Source organism: Phymastichus coffea, unplaced genomic scaffold (assembly GCF_024137745.1).
Source record: "Phymastichus coffea isolate CEN01 unplaced genomic scaffold, Cenicafe_Pcof_1.1 PCOF00005, whole genome shotgun sequence".
NCBI classification, from domain to species: domain Eukaryota; kingdom Metazoa; phylum Arthropoda; class Insecta; order Hymenoptera; family Eulophidae; genus Phymastichus; species Phymastichus coffea.
In genome coordinates, this window is record NW_026706816.1 from 7704757 (window position 1) to 7727337 (window position 22581).

The window sequence follows — 22581 nt, forward strand, 5'->3', positions numbered from 1 at the left end:
CCCGATTTGCTATGCGAGTCGTATGTTAAACGCGCATGAGAAACGATATACGGTGAGTGAGATTGAATTTTTGGCGGTTCGATTCGCAGTTCAGAAGTTTAGGCCGTATATCGAGGGATTTCACTTCGTAGTAGTGACGGATCATAGCGCGTTGACGAGGCTTTTAAGCAAGCGAGATTTGACCGGCCGACTCGAGCGGTGGGTGCTGGATTTTCAACAGCTCGATTGCGAGATAGTGCATAGGAAGGGTGCCTTGCATCATGTCCCGGATGCACTCTCGCGCGAATTTGAGGACGAGGCAGAGGTCGGCGAATTTACGGCAATCAAGGACTCTTGGTACCAGCGAAGACGCCAAGAAGTCCAGGAGCGGCCGGAGAAATATAAAAATTGGAAGGTAGAGGACGGCCTGTTGTATCGCTACATGACAGACTATCTGCTTGATCCAGTTACCAATCGCGAGGAGTGCTGGCGAATGGTTGTTCCGCTCGAGTATCGGGAAAGGGTTTTGCAGGACGCCCATTGTGCGCCTTCGGCCGGACATTTTGGACAGGATAAGACGTGCGATCGGGTCATAAGGGAATATTATTGGCCAGGGGTGCGATATGACGTACGGACGTTCGTAAATCAGTGTCAGGTTTGCCAAAAATATAAAGTCGAGCAGAAAGTACCGAAAGGGTTGATGGGAAGGCGGATGATAGAGCGCCCGTGGGTGGTGGTTGCGACGGACGTGATAGAGTTGCCGCGAAGTAAAAATCGATTTCGGTACATGGTAGTATTCCAGGATCTCTTTACTAAATGGGTCGAGCTCAAACCGTTGAGCTCCGCGGACGGAAAGTCGCTCTCGCACGCGTTTGAGGAAATGATCCTGTTCCGATGGGAAACACCCGAGTATTTGGTTAGTGATAACGCGAAAGCCTATCAGAGCAAGGCGTTTCAGGATACGCTCCGAGAATACAGCGTTGAGCATGTGTTCTGTCCCCCGTACCATCAGCAGAGTGACCCAGTAGGGAGAGTTAACCGGACGCTGAAGACGATGATAGCTATGTTCGTGGACAACGATCACCGGACTTGGGACCGCTACCTGCATGAATTCAGGCACGCGATTAACACCGCGACTCAGTCTTCTACGAGGGTTACGCCGGCGTTCCTGAACTTCGGTCGGAATCCTCGGCCGGTGAAAAGTTTAAGGAGGGAAATGGAGCGGCGTTCTCCCGTGATCAGGATCAAACCCGAAATTTGGCAGGACCGATTAGAAAGACTTAATGCTTTGCGAGACTTGGTGGGACGTCATATCGAGAAGGCGCAGGAAAGACAGAAGAGAGAGTATGACAAGAGGCGAAGGGACATAGTCTTTAGCGTAGGCGATTTAGTTTGGCGGAGGAACTACTCGTTGGCGTGTGCCGCGACGGGCAGGAACGCGAAACTGGACCCCGAATACACCGGACCGTATAAAATAGTGAAGAAAGTCTCGAACCTAATATACGAGTTGGAGACTGACAATAACTATCGGATCCCGATGGTCCACGTGAAGGACTTGAAGCGTTACGTTCCGCCGCGCGGTGTGGGCAACGGACGGCGACCGACCGCCGTCGGGTAACGAAGTAGACGGGTTGGATCGTGTTTTCGTTTTTCTTCTTTTAATTGTTTTTTTTTTTTACTGATTTTGACCGAAGAGAGACCAAATAACTAATACGCCTTAAATTTACAGATGGAAGATGAAATTACGACGTTGGCCGCTCTGACAGCCGAAATAGGCGTCAGGAGCGAGCCTTCCCCAGGACGAGACCGGACGGTGGATCCAGAACCCGAGAAAACGGAGGCAAGCGTGGCCGAGCCCTCGTCATCTTTGGCTCGGCCCGAGCAGTCGCTTGCCGGCTCCGCGGAGGGTGATGGAGAAGAAGAGCTCCCGGATCCGTGCGGCCTGGAAAGCACGACCGAGGAGGCGGCTCCCGGGACTCTTGAAACCCGGGGTACGCGAGTGCTGAGGCGAGCCGTGGCTATGGTCGCGGAGCTTTCGGCCTATCGCGTCCTGAGCGTCGGCCCGGGGTTTCCTGAAGAGAAACCGGGCGCCGAGGGAGGAGAAGCGGCTAGCCTGATAGTGGACAGCAACGCCGCAGAAATGGAGCTGGAGGAGCTCTTGCTAAGGAGTCCTCCGGCGCAGCCGCAGGAGCTAAGGGGCGAGACGCCTGTGCGTGAATTCGCACGTCCGTCGAACCCTGGGGGCTCTGCGGACCTGCCCGGCCTACCATCATCAGCGGCAGCGGACCGACCCCAGGAGTTGGGCTTTACCAACGGGAGGCTGCAGTTAGAGGGGGAGCCGGTTCCGGGAATTGCGGCGGGCTCGGCGGCGGCAACGGCGGTGGTGCGGCCGGAGAGGCACATCCACGAGCCAATGGAGTGGGTGCCTATGCACCAGCAGCAGCTGGACCCAAGATACAGTTTCCGCCGACAGGGACCGCCGTCGAGCATCCCGCCTGCCGGGTACCTGGAGGACGAGCGGAGGAGGACCGCGGAGGAGCAGCGGGGCGGCGGCAAGAAGAAGAAGAAGAAGAACAAGGGCCCGGATTTCTCGGCGAGCAATTGGGTCTCGCCCCTGACCGAGGCCGGCGCGGAGGAACCGGAGCAGCCGTCCAGGAGCCGCCGCCGCACCGAGGACGCTGGGCCGGGAAATGAGTGCGTAAATTCGCACCGTTTCCATGGCGAGGCGTCCGCGGAGGCGATAGCATTGGGGAGGCGTCCGCGGAGGCTAGAGATCGGACGAGCCCGTGGGCTGCACTGCCCCCGTCGCTCCAGGGAGGCGCGTGTTTCGCCTCCGCGTTCCGGTGAGACGCCGATGGCGGGTGGCCCTGATGACCGTGATGGGGGAGTCTCCGCGAAGCCTGCCCTGAGGCCTCGCGACTCGGCCGGTCAGGTGTCGGAGGCCGAGCCGCCGCGTCTGGTGCTCCGGGCTGGGCGGTGGATCCGGGAGACGGACGGGGCCCGGCCGGTTTTGGGTTTCTTTCCCCATCACCGCCAACTAGAGTGGGAGATTCCTGACAAGAGGCCGCCTCCGTCGGAGACCCCGCGCTTGTCTGCTGTTGTCCGACCCGAGCCGCGGCGAGGCGAGGAGGACGGGCTGATTGCGTCAAGTGAGGGCTCGCGGCCCCCGTTGCAGGACGCCGTTTCCGCCGAGACGCCAGCAGTGGGAGCCGGGGAGGAGGGCGTCATGATGGGCCGATTGACGGGCACCTTTCTGGCCGGCCTGAACTCGGTGCCGTTCGACCGGGAGTTGGACGTGCGGCCGTTTATCTGCTTTAATTGCCGGACTGGGGAACATCGCCGCTCGAGATGCCCGGAGCCGCCGAACCCGCGGGAATGCTGCAGGAATTGTGGGCGCCTGGACGCGACGGTTGCTCATTGCGTGCGATGTGCGGCCGCTTACGCGAAGTATTTACGCGCTCGAGCGGGGGCCGACGCTGTAGCCAGGGCGCCTGAGGAGCAACAGCACAAGGAGGCGGACGGACCTCAACCACCGGGTGAAAGGAATGGAGGGGCTCGTAGCGAGGAGGCCGGGGAAGAGATGGCAACCGAGCCGCGTAAGAAGAAGCAGCGGCGTGGTGGCCGTCTCCGAAGAGAAAGAATGGAGAGGAGACGAGCTCTCGAAGCTGATCGGGCCGGTCCGGACGAGGCAGTTTTAAGGCTGCGAGAGGACGCGCGGCTGGAACACCAGGCTGCAAGTTCTCTTCAGCGAGACGCCGAGGTTGCCCTGCGGCGCACTCCGCCAGGATCCGGCGACGACGCAGAGAGAGCTGATCCTGCCCCTGGTCCCTCTGGGGAGCCTCTTCAGCCCCGAGCGGAGATGGTGGGGTCGACGCCTGAAGAGCCGTGGACGGACGAACAGGCCCAGGAGTTAGGTAGATTGGCTGGGGCGGTTAATCCTAGCCACCCCACCACGGCCGAATACATCAGGATGGTGCGGCTGCGACGCTTCGCGTTGCAAGCCAGCACACCTGATGCCCGGAGTGCCGATTAAGGCAAATGGGTGAGTAGTGGTGAAGGTTATTTAATTGGAATGAATGTTGAGTATGATTGTTGGCGTGTGCGAGTGTTGCCCTGGTATTATTTCCGTTTTTGTCCCTCTGAGTTTCCGAGGCCGATGGCGGCGGTGCTAGGGAGGTCGAGGTGGTCGTCCACCGATGATCGGGGGTATCGTTGGACTTGGGAGGGGGTGTGACGGGCGAATCGATCATTAGATTCGATCGCCCTGTTCGCCTCTCTCTCTCTTCCGCGTGCCTTCCCCTGAGCCGCTGCCACATCGGTCTTGGTTGAGTAAAACCGAGTATCGACGCACGATGTGGCTTTGTTACAGGTCTGATTCCTGATCGGCGGAGATGCCTGGCGCTGGAGGGATAGGCATAGGCGGAGAGCAGAGGAGGAGAGAGAGAAATAGTGTCGCCGGCATGAGCCGCACATGTGTGCGTAGCCGGCGGCGCTCGGCCGTTGAGTACCTATAGGGAGGGGCGTGTAAGAAAGCGCGGAAGCCGCGAGATCGCGGGCAGTATAGTTCTGACCGGCAATTAATTGCCAGCTATTAGAACTTCGCGACGATAACGGGTTTTTGTGCGGTTAAGTGCTGTTTGGAGACCATCAGCAAGAGGGAAGATCGGCTACATTGAGAATCCTGCCTTGCGAAGACTACATCGCTCGCCCAGAGGACGTGGACTTCCGCAACAGCGCTCCCTCTCAAGGTCAGGTACCCTTTTTAGTTTATCGGTGCGCGCCTCGATTTCTCTCTCTCCGAGCATCATATAGGCCGGACGCGGACGAGTGGTTAGATGCGTAAATTCGCATCGCCCTCGCGGAATTCGCGGGACGAATTGTAAGGTGACGTTCTGTTTCCTGTGCGTTCACTCGCACGGAGCGAACGTAACCCGGGCTCGGCCGACGCACACGTCAAGGCCGAATGTATAAAATCGTTGTAATAAAGAGAAAAATATTAGAATTGATGAGTTCATTCTGTTAAACCTGTCTCTCTGTAATTGATTAAATTGCGATTATCGATATTGCCGGACGATATAGCCCTCGTTAAATTTTCGCGACGAAGCGAATGTGCCTTCCGAGCCTTTCCCCCTTAAATAATTTGTGACGCAACGTTGTTCGGGCTTAAAACATTAACGTACGTGTTACAAAATAAATAATTAATACGATATTGAAAAATGTTATGATGGTAAATTATTTGGCTATAAAAAACAAAAAAATTATAATTTTTATATTAACTTAATTCATATTATTAGAGAGATTATATGTTACTTACATAAGTTTCAGCTTTAGATGAGAATCACCCATATATACGAGGGTGGTCCGATTAGTACTTAGCCTCACCACCCGATGGCGCCACTCACGTAAAAGAAATATTCTATCACGTAGTACAACCTTCTCGATGGTTACTGTTAAGATTTTAGCCGGATCGGAGTTGTAGTTTATTTTTGAGAGCGTGTGAAAGCAAGTGTGTCCGTTGATTTTTGAAAAATGGAAAAAGAGGAGTATCGGTCGGTGATTCGATTCCTGTTTTTGGAAGGGAAATAGCGCAGCGAAATCAAAAAGCGCTTGGATGCCGTGTGCGGTGACTCTTCTCCTTCGATGGCGACTGTCAAAAATTGGTTTAACGAGTTTCAACGTGGTCGCACGTCGATTTTTGAAGAGCCACGTCCAGGTGCTTCGAAAACGGCTACCACGGAGGATAACGTGACAAAAATTCACGATCTCGTATTGGCAGATCGACGATTGAAGGTGCGTAAAATAGCTAAGATCGTAGGTATCTCAAAAGACCGCGTGGGTCATGTCCTGCATGAAATTTTGGGCATGAGAAAGCTGTCGGCGCGATGGGTGCCGCGTATGCTCACTCCGGACAACAGGCGCAATCCTGAGACAACTTCAGAGCAATGTCTGACGCTGTTTAAGCGCAATCCGAAGGAGTTTCTGCGTCGTTTCCTGACAGTCGACGAAACATGGATCCACTGGTATACACCAGAGACCAAGGAACAGTCGAAACAGTGGACTTTACCCGACGAAAGTGCTCCGAAGAAGGCGAAGACTGCCCCATCGGTCGGAAAGGTGATGGCCACCGTTTTCTGGGATTCACAAGGTGTGATCTACATCGACTACCTCGAGAGGGGCAAAACGGTCACAGAGCTGTAATATGCCGAATTATTGGGCCGATTAGACGTCGAATTGCAGAAAAAACAGCCTCATTTGGCGAAGAAAAAAGTGCTCTTCTACCATGACAACGCACCGGCTCACACCTCCGCCGTCGCCATGGCCAAATTGGTCGAATTAATCTACGAACTGCTGCCCCATCCACTGTATTCTCCAGATTTAGCCGCGTGCAACTTCTTTTTGTTTCCAAACTTGAAAAAGTCACTCGCCGGGCAGAAATTGGAGTCGAATGAGGAGGTAATCGCTGTCACGGAAGCCTACTTTTCAGACCTCGAGGAAACGTATTTTTCAGACAGGTTAAAGAAGTCGGAGCATCGCTGGGCCAAGTGTATCGAACTAAAAGGAGACTATGTTAAAAAATAAAACGCCACTTTTCCAAAATTTTCGTTTTTCTTTTGTAGGTTATGTACTTATCGGACCACCATCGTAATATGATTTTTATATCTAAGTTTGAAATAAATAAAAAATTAACGTATCGATCAATCCTTGTTCTTTTTACTCACCTATTATATATAAATTTTATAAATGTGTATTATATACACTGCCTGTCAATCACTTTTGCCATGTTTACCTCAAAATTAGGCAAACATAAAAGTTTTGTATCTCGGTCGGAAATCATCGTATCACAAAAAACCGCAGGGCATTTTAAAGGTAATTGCAAAAGCTTCCATTTAAGACGTGCAGAGACTTAAAAATGAAAATATGTGTTTTTTACAGTAAAAAAACTGATTAAAAAAATTTCAATTTTTTTAACCTCGACTTAAATCAATGCCAATTTAGAATCAAGCGGTGGAGGGCAAATCGACCTGAGGGGTTCGGAAGGTAATGTCTTTTCCTTTAAAATGAGCTTCCGCGGGGTTCTATCCGATATTTTTTAACCGAGTTACGGCGTTTTTTGTAAAAAGCAACCTTCTTTTTCCAATACTCAATTACTTCGACTTGCGTACGTTTTGGAAAATAATGCCAAAGAGAGAAAAGTTTCATTTTGTGTCCAAGAATACGAAAATAAAGTCAAAATAAAGAAATAGAGAAAAAATTTTTTTCGGTTTTTTAGCGCATTAAAAAAATAAAGGAATTTAACTTTTTTTTTACGCTTAGTTTTAGTTTTTTTGTGATTTACTACGTCCCTAGACATTTTAAAACTAAGCGTAAAAAAAAAGTTAAATTTCTTTATTTTTTTAATGTGCAAGAGTGGTCAGCCTCCGTGCGCCATGGGCTGGTCTCTGCTAAATTTTCTGGGTTCTATCTCGGTAAAGAAAGCCGGCGCTGACTTTCACAGGCCGAAGTTCGCGCTGGCTGGGAAAGGTTGACACAAAGAAACGGACACTCTAATTCAATGATATTACATATGGCGATCTCATTTATTGACGCCTTTTCACAAATATCGCTACAAAATTAACTTCGCCGCGGCGAGCGCGCTCGCTCAGCCTTTCCGCGACAAGAGTTCGCGAGATCACGCGAGCGAGATTGCTCAGCGTGCGCGATAAAATCAAATACGCTAATGTCCGTAATCGAGCGAGAGCTGGCGCGAGAGAGATGAACAGGTTTTCGACCCACCGGATGCCGACGGTCCGTCGGCAGAGAGACGACGCCGGCGAAAGCGCAGGCCCGCTGGAAACGGCGCCCTGGCGATGGCTGGGACTGCTGCAGGAGAGGCCGCAGCACGGCCTTTGCCCCGGGGACGGCGAATGGTCGCTGCTTGTCCGGGCTCGGCGTGGAACACCTGGCTCTCCTGGCAAATGGCAGTCGTACTTCTGGCCGTCGTTCCTCTGGCCGAAATGTCCTCTCGTTCAGACTCTCCTTAGGCGGCCCTAATTACTCGAGAGCTCGCGCCTAACTGCCCTTCTTCTCTCTTAATTTTCCAAGCCTCGCGCCGCCGCGCTCCCACTTCTCTCGCCGTCAAAAATCAGTCAAAATCGCTCTCTCTCTCTCTCTCTCGCTCTTCTCGCTCTCACTCGCACTCACGGCGACACCTCGCCGATCGTCGCGCTCCTCCCTCCAGATCCTGCAACGACACAAGTATGTAGTCGCTATATAGCGTACACTTGGTCGCTGCGTTCATGCGAGGAGAGTGCCGCACACAGGGCCAGCGAGCATCGCTATAGCCCTGTCACAAATGCGCTAAAAAACCGAAAAAAATTTTTTTCTCTATTTCTTTATTTTCACTTTATTTTCGAATTCTTGGACACAAAATGAAACTTTTTTCTCTTTGACATTATTTTCCAAAACGTACGCAAGTCGAAGTAATTGACGATTGGAAAAAGAAGGTTGCTTTTTACAAAAAACGCCGTAACTCGGTTAAAAAACATCGGATAGAACCCCGCGGGAGCTCATTTTAAAGGAAAAGACATTACCTTCCGAACCCCTCAGGTCGATTTGCCCTCCACCGCTTGGTTCTAAATTGGCATTGATTTAAGTCGAGGTTAAAAAAATTGAAATTTTTTTAATCAGTTTTTTTACTGTAAAAAACACATATTTTCATTTTTAAGTCTCTGCACGTCTTAAATGGGAGCTTTTGCAATTACCTTTAATATGCCCTGCGGTTTTTTGTGATACGATGATTTCCGACCGAGATACATAACTTTTATGTTTGCCTAATTTTGAGATAAGCATGGCAAAAGTTGATTGACGGGCAGTGTATATATAAGAAACAAAAAATATTATATTTCCAACATTTTAATTAAGTTGAACAGATTTTTTTTGTATCAAAATAAAATTTAACATTGAAATACATAATAGTAGATTAAAAGAGAAAAAAGTACACAAACGGTTTTTTTTAAATAATAGGCACTTTATTAAAAAAAAATTACAAATTTACGCAAAATAAGCATGAACACGCTTAGTAATAGTTTGACGGTTCGATTCCTAGTCCATGCTGATTGATACAAGCACCACTGAAAAAAGTTTCATGTGCTTTGTTCTCAAACACATTGCAAGCCTCCGTCGTTGATTAACACTGATGGAGCATAAACAGAGCGACGTTAAATAAAATAAAAAAAAATAAAAAAGTAATAGTTTGACGACATACTGGACAATCGTGTATTCTTGATGCACATTCCATGCATACGGTGATATGTCCACAAGGTAAAAATAGTACAGCAATCCTAGCATCCGAACATATCTTACATCTAGTAATTTCAAGTTGATGCAAAATATTGACTATATCTCGCTGCGACTGTTCAACCCTTTCGCTAATTTTATTCATTTTTTCATTCTGTTTGTCAATACTTTTCTTTTAACCGCGTACAAATTCTTCGCAAACAGATACCATACCAACAGTTCCATATGATATGGTTTTCGAAGCACATTTCTCCGTCAAATGTAAATCGGAAAAAAGCTTTGTAACATGGCTGTCTATCGACGATAACGCAAGCTCGTCTGTACTCGAAGGTGGGTTGTCAGTAGGTGGGCCAGTCGTTGTGCACGCTGGCTCTTCCCACGTTGCCCGATACTTAAGCTTATACCGTCTACAATCATCTCTACTTCTTCGAGGATGTACTGGTACGGGGCTCGATTCGATCGGCACATTGCTGCAACTTCTGTTGTGAATGAAGAAGCAGCGACCAGCCCAGCGCTGATGTTCCGTCACAGGATCGTCACCTTCTTCCCAACGACAGACTTCCAGAGCACATTCAAAACAGTGCACACGATCGATCTTCCCCGTATAATAAAGGCCGGCCGCAGCAAGATCTGCTGGTCATAAATGTGCGCATGTCCATTGAGACGTGAAGCTATCCAGCCTCGCTTGCTCATTCTGCACAAATAAAAATTACAAAAAAATATTGAAAAAAAATATATAAAGTATGTTCTATAAGCAATAAAACAAATAATTACCTATAGTCAATCTTGTTGGAGCTCACTGTAGAATGCTCGTATCACTTTTTTTTCTTTCGCACTCTACACTAGTTCACTCTCGATACGAATGCGACTGCTGATAAGATGCAGTTCATTTTTTATAGCGGACGATTGAGATTTCCCCTCCATCCTCCATTAAAAAAATTCCATACATGCCATACGTGCCATACATTCCATTCATTTCATACATGCCATACATTCCATAAAAAATTCATTTAATTTGTTATGAGTTATACGTACACATGCGCGCGCGTGCGTATGTATGCGTATGTAAAGCATACAACTCGTGGAGAATTTACTCAACGATCTATACGAGTGACGCCATTTAAAACTGTCGCATATACGCACTAATTTTAGAGACATTTTTTTATTGTTGTTGTTGTTTAATAACGATATTTCAACTATTTTAATTAACAAGAAATTATCTGTGCTTTCTGTTGAATTTAATTGTTGACAATGTACGAGGTCTGTCCGGAAAGTATCGGGCCTACCTTTACATTTTCGTGCTAGCGTTATTCTTTATCATCTGGTGGGTGGCATCCTTCAAAGTAATCTCCACTTGATCGGATAACACGGTTCTATCGATGTTTCCACTTTTCAAAACAGTCCTGGAACTCACTTTTAGGGATAACCTTAAGTACACTCGTCGCATCGTTTTCAACCGTTGTTATGTCATCGAATCGGTGTCGTTTGAGTGGTTTTTTTAGTTTCGGAAACAGCCAAAAGTCACAAAGGGCTATGTCGAGACTGTATGGAGGTTGTCGAAGCAATGCAATATTGTGTTTGCTCAAAAACTGCTGCACAAAATTAAATGAATGCGTTGGCGCATTATCGTGATGGAGAAGCCAGTCACCACTTTCCCAAAAGTGCGGCCGTTTTCTTCTTACTGCATCACGCAAACGTTTCAAAATTTGAACGTAGTATTCTTTATTGATTGTCTGACCTGTTGGTGCATATTCGTGATGTACAACACCTTCACAATCGAAAAAACAATCAACATTGACTTAACATTGCTCCGACTTTGTCGTGCTTTTTTTGGTCTTGGCGATTCAGAATGCTTCCACTGTGAAGATTGTTGTTTTGTTTCAGGATCATAACCATAATCCCATGATTCATCACCTGTAATAACTTTTCTAAGCACATTATCATCATTATTGACCATTTCCAGATTGTCCAGAGTGATTTCTAAGCGAATGTTCTTCTGCTCTGCTGTGAGCAATTTTGGGATGAATTTTGCAGACACGCGTTTCATTCCTAAATTTTCGGTTAAAATTTCTGAAATGATAGTTTTTGATATCCCAAGGTCTTCTTCTAGTTCTCGCACAGTCATACGATGATCTTATTCGATTGCAAGTCGCACCCGCTCAATATTATCTGCCGTTTTTGTCGTCGAAGGTCGGCCGGAACGAGAATTACTATCGATAGAAGTGCGACCATCCTTGAACCGTTTATACCACTCTTTTATTCGTGTTTTGTTCATACACTCGCTTCCGAAGACCTTTTGCATCATTTCAATAGTTTCCGAACTCGTTTTTCCGAGTTGAAAGCAAAATTTGATGCAAATTCGTTGATCTTGTTTTTCAGTCATTTTTGACAATATCAAAATCCGACGAACGCGAAAAAGGCTCTGTAAACAAAGATACGCTGCGCATGAACTGTACGTCCGGCAGATGTCAGTAAGTAATCAATAGATTCGTGAGGCTTTAGAAGCTTTACTGTTGGCGTTTCTGTCCGGTAGAGGTCGCTCGAACACTATGGCACGAAGATATAAACGTAGGCCCGATACTTTCCGGACAGACCTCGTACATATAAATAATTAATTGTCTACATCTAATATTCTATAAAAAAAATTAGTAACATTATTTATCGTATTTTTTCTCGTAATAATCTTTCAGTAAAAAAGATGTGACTTATTGTTAAAATTCATTTAAGAACAAGAAAAAAAAAATAAAAAAAAAGAATAGACATACAGGAGAATCGAACCTGTCGCTCTTTCTAAAGATAGTGCGTACTAACTGTACTAACGCGACTCCAATATACCCTATAAATAAAAAAACAAATTTAACCAACTCTAAAGCTGTATCTGAGAAAATTATATAAAAAAGAAAATTAAGAAAAATTTGGCAGCAAACTAGATTACAAATAGATAGATTTAAATATAATCGATCAATCAAAGAACTTAAACAAATTCTCCACGACGAAAAAACTAAGAATATAAATAACTACTTAACGAACCTAACTACAACCGAGGCAACTAATTAGTCACTTTGGAAAGCAACAAAAAAAATAATCCAACCGCAAAGCTTCTGTCCTCCTATTTAAAAAAATGATATGACATGGGCTAGAACGGATATCGATAAAGCTAATACTTTTGCTAAACATTTACAAAACGTATTCAACCTACCGCAACGTAAAATAACAAAAGATGAAGAACAAAATTTATTAAATAACATTCAAAATAATAATGTAAATAATTACAGACATAAGAGTATTAAAACTAAAGAAACAAATCATATAATTCGCCATTTAAAAAAAAAAGGCCCGGGGCACGATAATATAAATGCAAGGTTATTAAAAGAACTTCCAATAAAAGCGGTAAGATATATAAACATTCTGGTAAATTCAATTTTTCGCTTACACTATTTGCCTACGGTATGGAAAATAGCAACAATAATATTTATATCAAAACCGAGTAAACCGCTCCAACAAGTAACTTCATACAGGCAAATCAGTCTACTGCCAACGTTATCCAAAATCTGTGAAAAAATAATAATTAAAAAACTACATAACATACTAACAGAACAAAATATAATACCAGATCACCAATTCAGTTTCCGTAATAATTATGCTACAATAGAACAAATAAATAGAGTAACCACAAAAATAAGAAATACCTTTGAAAAAAACAAATACTGTAATGCAGTATTTCTTTATGTATCACAAGCATTTGATAAAGTTTGGCACGAAGGGATATTGTATAAACTAAAAAAAATTTTACCAAAAGAACTTTATTTACTACTGGAATTATATCTAAGTTCTAGGTAGAACCTTTAAGGTAAGAGTAAATAATGAAACAACAGAACTTTATCCAATAAAAGTCGGTGTTCCCCAAGGAAGTGTTCTTGTTCCTATATTATACCTAATTTACACCCATGATCTCCCCAAAATGGAAGGCGTCAGCATAGCCACGTACGCAGATGACACAGCAATATTAATATCACATGCTAATGAAATAACAGCCTCCAACATAATGCAGAAATACCTAGACACAATTCTTAAATGGTTCAACAAATGGAGGATAATGATAAATGAAACTAAATCAATTCAAGTAACTTATACAAAAAAGAAAGGATACTGTTCATCGGTATACATAAATAATCACCCAATTCCACAAGGAGAGAAAGCTCAATATCTTGGAATGCACCTGGATTAAAGACTTACCTGGAGAGACCATATCTGGACCAAACAAAAACAACGCAATCTACAGACGAGGAAATTTTACTGGTTACTAGGAAGAAAATCCAAACTATCAATCAAAAACAAATTACTAGTATACAAATCTATAATTAAACCAGTATGGACATACGGCATTCAACTGCGGGGCACAACCACAAATTTTAACATCGATATCATAGAAAGATTTCAAAATAAAACAATAAGATTCATCACTGATGTACCATGGTATGTAACAAATGAATACTTAAGGAAGGATGTCAACATTAAGACCGTAAGAGAAGAAATAGAATCAACTTGTAAAAAATATACCAGTAGGATAATGGAACATTCAAATCGTCTAGCAAATGAACTAATTCAAACAACACCAATAGTCTCAAGATTTAAAAAGTACAAAACGCCATTTATTCATAATTAAAGAAACACGGCAATAGTATATTGGTACAGAACAATGGTGAAGTACCCTCATGAAATTATATCAAATATTTTTGTAACCAATTTTGTAATTGTATAATAAAATTTACTCATTGTTAGCAGACAAACTGTAAATAAATAAATTGGAAAAAAAAAAAATAATAATAATATCTAATACGTAACATACTGTCTTGATTACCTTATAGTTTTCTTAAATGATAAATTTTGTAATAATGGAAAGAAGGGAAATAGTGAGAAATGGAAATTCACTTAATTTTAATTATATTCAGCAACGTTTCGTCAGCACATTTGCTGACCTCTTTAGGCTTTATCAACAGAAAAAGAACAAATTATTAATAATAATAAATTTGCAAATGTAATTTTAAAAGCATATAATTATATGTATATGTGTGTACCTGATTTCTCTCGTAGTCAAATTATTATAGGCTAAAACGAATAGCTCATAGCCAGTCACGTCACAATACAGTAAGAAATCAAGTATTTCAATACACATATATATATATTCTTCATCTATCATTCTTTCCTCATCGATCTTAATAAAGGCTTATAAATATAACTAAGATATTGTATATCCTCTTTTCTATTTAAAGTGTTTTTATGTAAGTCGATGTGCAACATTTGGGATATTCTGAGTTTCTTGTAATTCTTTTCATAATCCAATATCTTAGCTTTGTCCCAGTCAAATTCGTGTGAGAAAGTTCTTCTATGTGTAGCTACTACTGTATCTGAGTCAATGTTTTTTTTGTGTTCATTTAATCTAATTTTTAAGGATCGTTTACTTTCACCTAAGTAGACAGCTGAACATTGTTTGCAGTTAAACCTGTAGACAATACAAGAGTTGTCTAATAAATCATATTTGACTTTTCCTAAAAGTGTGTGTGTGTATTAAATTTTTAGCCGTAAAACTTTACCTTATTTTACGTCTAAAAATTTAATAGACACACACAGACACACACACACATAATAAAATCAAAGCGCGTAACACAGAACGCACGGGCATCAAGAGCTTATCAGCTCAGTAGGGGAGGGAGAAGTGCATAGAACGCACGGGTATCAGAGCATATCAGTATATTAGAGGTGGGGGAAGGGGGGAGTGCATAGAACACACGAGTATCAGCTCAGTAAAGGGGGGAGATGAGTTAACAGTGAAATGCACGGGCATTAGCTCAGGGAGTACATCTGAGCTCAGTGAGCTAATACCCCTCTGAGCTAAGGCCTCTCTAGTTACCTACTAACCCCATTTTTCTCGGAAAGAAAATATGAGATTCTTGAATAAAAAATAAGATTTTATTATACTTTTGATCAGGAGCGTGTCACGTTCAGTATGTTAAAAATTCAGACGGCTCGACCGGGAACGAAAACCCATGAGGTTTGTGCGAAGTTCTTTAACCCATTAAGGACGGGACGGACACTTTTTCGTGTCCAACTTCAAGCTACCACCAAGCCAATAATTTAATTGCAAAAAAATTCACGAACCACCGTTTCCTATGTTTTGGAGTATGTTCTTTCCGATTATGACACTTAATTTTTTCTAAAATGAGTTTTTTCATGTACAATGTGAAAATTTAAAAAGAAAGCACTGATTTATTGGAAAAAAAAATTTTTGTGATCGAAATTTGTTTGCCTTTCGATTTTTTTATGGGCTTAAAATTCATAAAAAAGGTGTCCATGATACCTTAACTAAAAAATATCGGCCCTACGAAAACCCAAATATATATATTTTTTAATAAATTTGCGTAAATAAATAAAAATTTCATTCGCTAACTTCACCGATTTTTATCTCGAAAACTATCGACTTTCATGAAAAGTTTATAAGAACAAAAAATGCTTAGAATCAGTCAAGGAATACGTCTGAATTTTTTTAGATTTTTGGGGACCATTTTTGGTTTTTTCGAAAATGGCCATTTTCGAAAAAACCAAAAATGGTCCCCAAAAATCTGAAAAAATTTAGACGTGTTTTTTGACTGATTCTAAGCATTTTTTGTTCTTATAAACTTTTCATGAAAGTCGATAGTTTTCGAGAAAAAAATTATCTAAGTTTGAAAAAGCGTTCTTTAGCCGGCTAATAACACTACCGTTGCCCAGCTCTTACCACGGGGAGGTAAACGCATAATTAAGAGCTTCGTTTTTTTTGTGTTTTTTTTGTTTTAAAATTTTTTTTTTGTTTTTAATTTATGTTTTTTTTTTCTTTTTTGTTCATTTTTTGTTTTTCTTGTTCATTTTCTTTTAATTTTCTTTTGTTTTTTTGTTCATGACATGTGAAAAGTAAGAAAGCAGGACGAACACAAGTAAATTTCATAGTTTTTGCACATTTTTTGTGTCCTTGCGTTACATTTCTCAAAATTTTGACAATATCCTTTCTTTGCAACATGTACGCTTTCGTTCTTCTTTGATTTAGCTAGATAGGATTTTGCAATTTCCAAGGCGATCGATTTTGTTCCTACTTTATCATCATGAACTAAATTTCGAAGAATTGACGCATTAGTAATTGATGATTGTATCAATCTTAATAATATAGGCCACGTCCACTTTTTCGATCTGAAAGGATATAAAATACCATTTTCGAAAAAACCAAAAATGGTCCCCAAAAATCTAAAAAAATTCAGACGTATTCCTTGACTGATTCTAAGCATTTTTTGTTCTTATAAACTTTTCATGAAAGTCGATAGTTTTCGAGAAAAAAATTATCTAAGTTTGAAAAAGCGTTCTTTAGCCGGCTAATAACACTACCGTTGCCCAGCTCTTACCACGGGGAGGTAAACGCATAATTAAGAGCTTCGTTTTTTTTGTGTTTTTTTTGTTTTAAAATTTTTTTTTTGTTTTTAATTTATGTTTTTTTTTTCTTTTTTGTTCATTTTTTGTTTTTCTTGTTCATTTTCTTTTAATTTTCTTTTGTTTTTTTGTTCATGACATGTGAAAAGTAAGAAAGCAGGACGAACACAAGTAAATTTCATAGTTTTTGCACATTTTTTGTGTCCTTGCGTTACATTTCTCAAAATTTTGACAATATCCTTTCTTTGCAACATGTACGCTTTCGTTCTTCTTTGATTTAGCTAGATAGGATTTTGCAATTTCCAAGGCGATCGATTTTGTTCCTACTTTATCATCATGAACTAAATTTCGAAGAATTGACGCATTAGTAATTGATGATTGTATCAATCTTAATAATATAGGCCACGTCCACTTTTTCGATCTGAAAGGATATAAAATACCATTTTCGAAAAAACCAAAAATGGTCCCCAAAAATCTAAAAAAATTCAGACGTATTCCTTGACTGATTCTAAGTATTTTTTGTTCTTATAAACTTTTCATGAAAGTCGATAGTTTTCGAGATAAAAATCGGTGAAGTTAGTGAATGAAATTTTTGTTTATTTACGTAAATTTATTAAAAAATATATATATTTGGGTTTTCCTAGGGCCGATATTTTTTAGTTACGGTATCATGGACACCTTTTTTATGAATTTTAAGCCCATAAAAAAATCGAAAGGCAAACAAATTTCGATCACAAAAATTTTTTTTCCAAAAAATCAGTGTTTTTTTTTTAATCTTCAAATTTTACATGAAAAAACTCATTTTAGAAAAAATTAAGTGTCATAATCAGGAAGAGCATACTTAAAAACATAGGAAACGGTGGTTCGCGAATTTTTTTGCAATTAAATTATTGGCTTGGTGGTAGCTTGAAGTTGGACACGAAAAAGTGTCCGTCCCGTCCTTAATAGGTTAATTTCACAAGGTAAACGGAAAATCAAAATCGTTTTTCAATTGAAACCTTCATCCTGAAGCCATCTTAAATTATTACATATTACACTACGACTCAAACAGATGAAGTTAGGTAGAGATACTGCGTAATGTTCAAAATTTTAGAAGGAATTTAAAGTTATGGAACTTGCTAGAATGAGTTTTTCAATGTGTATTATTTACTAAAAATACATATGTATTATAACTGATTACACTCCAGATGAGATTGCTTATATACTCCTAATTTTATCAGAGTTTCATGGCAGATATCGTGCAGCTGCACGACTTAGGCACAGCGACGTTACGAACATAGACGCCACCCAAATGCAATGGCTATTAGGAATTTAACAAGGAGAGCACGAAATGATCATTTACGGTGCCAAAGGCGACATCACGAGTACAACGGAAATAACGTTTGAGTTTTAGTGGTCTTGTTTTAGTTCACATGAATCTTCACATAAGCTCATGCTAGATAAGCAGAGAAAATGATATTCCTCAAACTACGGTTCTCAGAATTTTGCGAGCCAGTCATTATCATACATATCATATTACGTTAACGCAGGCTTTGACACCCAACAATATATTAGAACGTATACGTTTCTGTGAATGGGCTTTACAAATGTTTTAAGTAGATTCTAACTTTTTTCGTTTTGTACTTTTTTCAGATGAAGCAACATTTAAAAGTGATGGCAGCTTAAATTGACATAACTGCTACTATTGATCAAATCATAATCCTCACTATTATCGACAAATTGATCATTAACACCGTTCGAGGGTCAATATCTGGTGTGGAATTGTGAATGGCTACTTGATTGGACCTTATTTTTTTGACCATAACGTTGATAGTCAAAATTTCTTGGAACTACTCCGCGATCATTTGCCTTCTCTACTAGAAAATATCAATCTAAATACGAGATTAAGAATGTGAGTACAACTCGATAGGGCGCTTTAACAATTCACGCGTGCAGTACGCAATTTCCTCAATGATGAATATCCTGATAGGTGGATCAGTCATGGAGGTCCAGTTGCGTGACCACTTCGTTCACCCGACATGACATTTCTAGATTTTTATTTGTAGGAATGTGTGAAAAACGTGGTTTATCAATAACAGTGTTGCACAACTTGAAAGAAGACTAAACTTATGTATTGAAGCGAGAGGTGGTAGTTTTGAGCAGTTATTCAATAGTTAGATGCTACATTTACGAAAAAAAACATTGTATTTATACGATTATTAATTTTTAAGTTAATCATTGTAAATCAATTATTGTAAAAAAAAATGAAAGTGAATAAAATCTTATTTTTGATTCAATAATCTCTTATTTTCTTTTTTTCCGAAAAAAAATTGGTCATAACACGAGTATTCATTTGTTTGACCGCTACATGATCTATGAGGATCAACCGGACCCCGACTATGTTACTTCATCTGAACGTAGAGTTTCCCGCTTTTTCCGAATACGAGGTCAAAAATAGGGGTTCCTATTCAAAAAATAAGGCTGAACTTCACATGATCTTGAAAGTGACCTCCAAAGTCTAAGACAAGGTCAGAGAGATATGTCCTCTTCCGAGTCCAAGAACTTTCGTATGAAACATTTTTTTGCTAAACATTACCTAGGCGGAAAAATCTTGGTGTATTGATTAAAATGGTTCACCTCGTATATGATTAACCTATTTAAAGTATTTTTGTATGCATACAATTTGATTATTCTCTATTTTACTTGCTTCTGCATTGTAATTTTCATATATTTCAACAAGCATTCTTCGGTCATTACATATATCCATAGTTAAATGCAATTTAATTTGTCGTTTTTACTTCATTTCATTTCAATGTCATTCATTTCACGCATATTTAATTTCCTCGATATAATTTGTCAGTCATACGTTATCTATTCGTATTTTATTACGTATGGTCAATTTCGCAGCGCCAATTTCAACTTTGATTTAATTTGCATTATTCGCAATATTTTCTGTACTCTATATGTTGCTTTCGCTTAGTCTGTCTCGCTTGCTCTTGTTTAGTTTATCGCACTCACTCTTGTTTAGTCTACTTCACTTGCTCTTGATTAGGTAGTATAAGTGACTCAAAATGGCCGCTGTCACTATTGCGTGAGTACGTCACATCTCGGTACTAGTCTTTGTGGTGTTTTCCGGAGCGCTTCTCGTCGTCGGTCACGTGTGTATAGGTATGTGTACGTATCCCAATTCCGTGGTAGATGGTTAGCGTTCGTGTATAGGTATGTAGCGCTTAAAGTACTGTAAATGGTACACAGCAGTTTGATCGTGCTTATTGCTGTCTGTTACTTTTACTAGGTCAATCTGATTGCATTCAGTATATTAGTACTTCCGCTTTGTACCGATCTGTGGGAGTGTATAACGATTTATCCTTTATTTTTCTCCGCGTTTTTTCCCGAAATGGACTCCTTTTTGCATTAATTATCTGCTCTGGATGCAATTGAAAGGTGTTCTAATTAGGGCGAGATTTGGTGAATATTATTTCATCGGTTACGGAACGGAAGAAGGCAGCGTTCACTTTTCTGGAGCTTTGGCTTTATAATGCTCAGTATTATAAGTTTTGAATGTTTGTACTGTAAGCACAAATCATTATCGAAGGAAACAACACATCATCATGTTATATCTTGTAACTTTTATTTTCCGTTCAACATTATCTATAGTCTTATATTTGTGTATAAGCATGTGGGTATATTAATACGATTTGAAATTCTGTTAGAGCAAATGGTGCGTAATACTTAATTATCAGTTCACGAATTGTTGATCAATAAGCTGCTTGATATGAGATTTTCAATTACTCGCTTTATCATGAATTATTATTATAATCACTGATTACACTCCGCCTCGGAAAAAAAAGTTGTATGTGCGAAGAACAAGACTATGATATCTATAAATTTTCAAGGTTGCTGAATACGATTTCGAGGTCCGCTTTCCCGATTAGCTTTGGCTCAAAGTCAGATTAAAGTCAAATTCAGAGTTCATTGCTAATGAAGTAGAAAAATATATTTACGTCTATTGTGATTCATGCACTTGATAAAACATCTTTTTGATTTAATTTCTTTTGCTATACCACACTCGTTTATCATAATACGATCTCAGGAGTGGTTTCCTTTTGGGATTCAAGCCTATTTTCTCTGCATCTTTCTTTAACTTTCAGTAGAAATCTACCGTTATATTTACATTTCATCATTCTTGATACCGTCTTTTAATCTTTTTGATGTCTTGATGGAATCTCTCTCCTTGGTCTTTACTGTAAACACCTAAGTTGATTGGGAAGTAGTCAATGTGAAAATCAAGACAATGTAATTTCCATTTCATATTGCAGCCTGATGCCCAAAATTTTTTAACCATTTCAGCTAATATTTCTTTGTATTTTTCACTTTTTCTATTATTCAGAAAATTTATTACAGTTCTTTTAAAACTATTCCATGAAGCTTTTTCTTTATCAACTCGTATGTTCAATAAAAGTGTTATCACTGAGCATTTTTCTAATTTCTGGCCCATCGAAAACGTCTTCTTTCAATTAAGCTTTAGATATTTTTGGTAAATGTCGTTTTAAGTATTCGTAACATTTTCCTTCATTTGCCTTATTTAGGGATTTAATAAATTGCTTCATTAATCCTAATTTAATATGTAGGGGTGGGAGAAGTATTTTTTTATATTCACCAGAGTTTTAAGGATTACATTCTTAGAATCAACCTGAAGTGAAGTTCTTTGAGTCTATACTTTCTTGGTGTAATGATTCTTGTGAACACAACTATCTCACTCACATCAGAAACAAGGATCAATCCAGTTTGCTGCCCTAAAATGACTGTTTATATTTCGAGATCTCCACAAACTAACCACTTATGTTCTGCAAATTCTATTTTATTTAAAACTAACTGAATATCTTCATAGCTATCTTTCAATTTTGTTGAATGTACTACTGATATTTATGCATAGACATTCGTATTATGACGTAACACTGCTTTCAGACTTTGCGTTGAAAAATCCAAAAAAAAGTTTCCACTCATCATCTTTGTAAGCACGAGGTGCTAACTCATCCATAAGTCCATTTACATCGATACAATATACTAACGACGGTTTTTCTGATATTGTAAAGAATGGCTTGAATGCTTCTTCCCTATTACGAAAACTACATATTAAATTAGACCTAATGAAGCAATTTATGAAATCCCTGAATAAGGGAATAAAGGAAAATGTTATGAGTACTTAAAACAAAAATTTCCAAAACAATCTAAAGCAAAATTGAAAGAAGACGTTTTCGATGGGCCTAATAATGCTCAGAGATAGTTTTATTGAACATATGAATAATAAAGAAAAAGCTGTATGAAATTGTTTTAAAAGAACTGTAACAGTTTTCCTGGGTTATTGAAATAGTGAAAACTATAAAGAAATAGCAGCTGAAATAGATAAAAATTTCGGAGCATTAAGCTGTAATATGAACTTGAAATTACATTGTCTTGATTCTCACATTGACTACTTCCCAATTAACTTAGATACTTACAGTAAAAAACAAAGAGAGAGTTTCCATCAAGACATCAAAAAGATGGAAAAACGGTATCAAGGACGATGGAATGTCAATATGATGGCAGATTTCTACTAGAAGTTAAAAAAAGAAGCACAGAAAATAGGCGTGAAGCGCAAAAGGAAACCACTCCTGAGATCGTTTTGTGATAAACGAGTGCGATATAGCAGAAGAAATTAAATTAGAAAGATGTTTTATCAAGAGCATGAATCACAATAGATGTAAATATATTTTTCTACTTCATTTGCAATGAACTCTGAATTTGACTTTGATCTGACTTTGAGCCAGAGCTAATCGAGTAAAGCGGACCTCGGATTTTGGATGAGCGATCAATAAAACGTGGTAATATACTTTTCTACTCCGTTTTCAA

The 22581-nt window shown here is 40.5% G+C and overlaps 1 protein-coding gene across 1 annotated transcript in view; it reads left to right on the forward strand.

Annotated features, from left to right (window-relative positions):
* Positions 1-22581, forward strand: part of LOC131667640 (aromatic-L-amino-acid decarboxylase-like) — a 358515-nt gene that overhangs the window by 333740 nt on the left and 2194 nt on the right. The window lies entirely within an intron of this gene.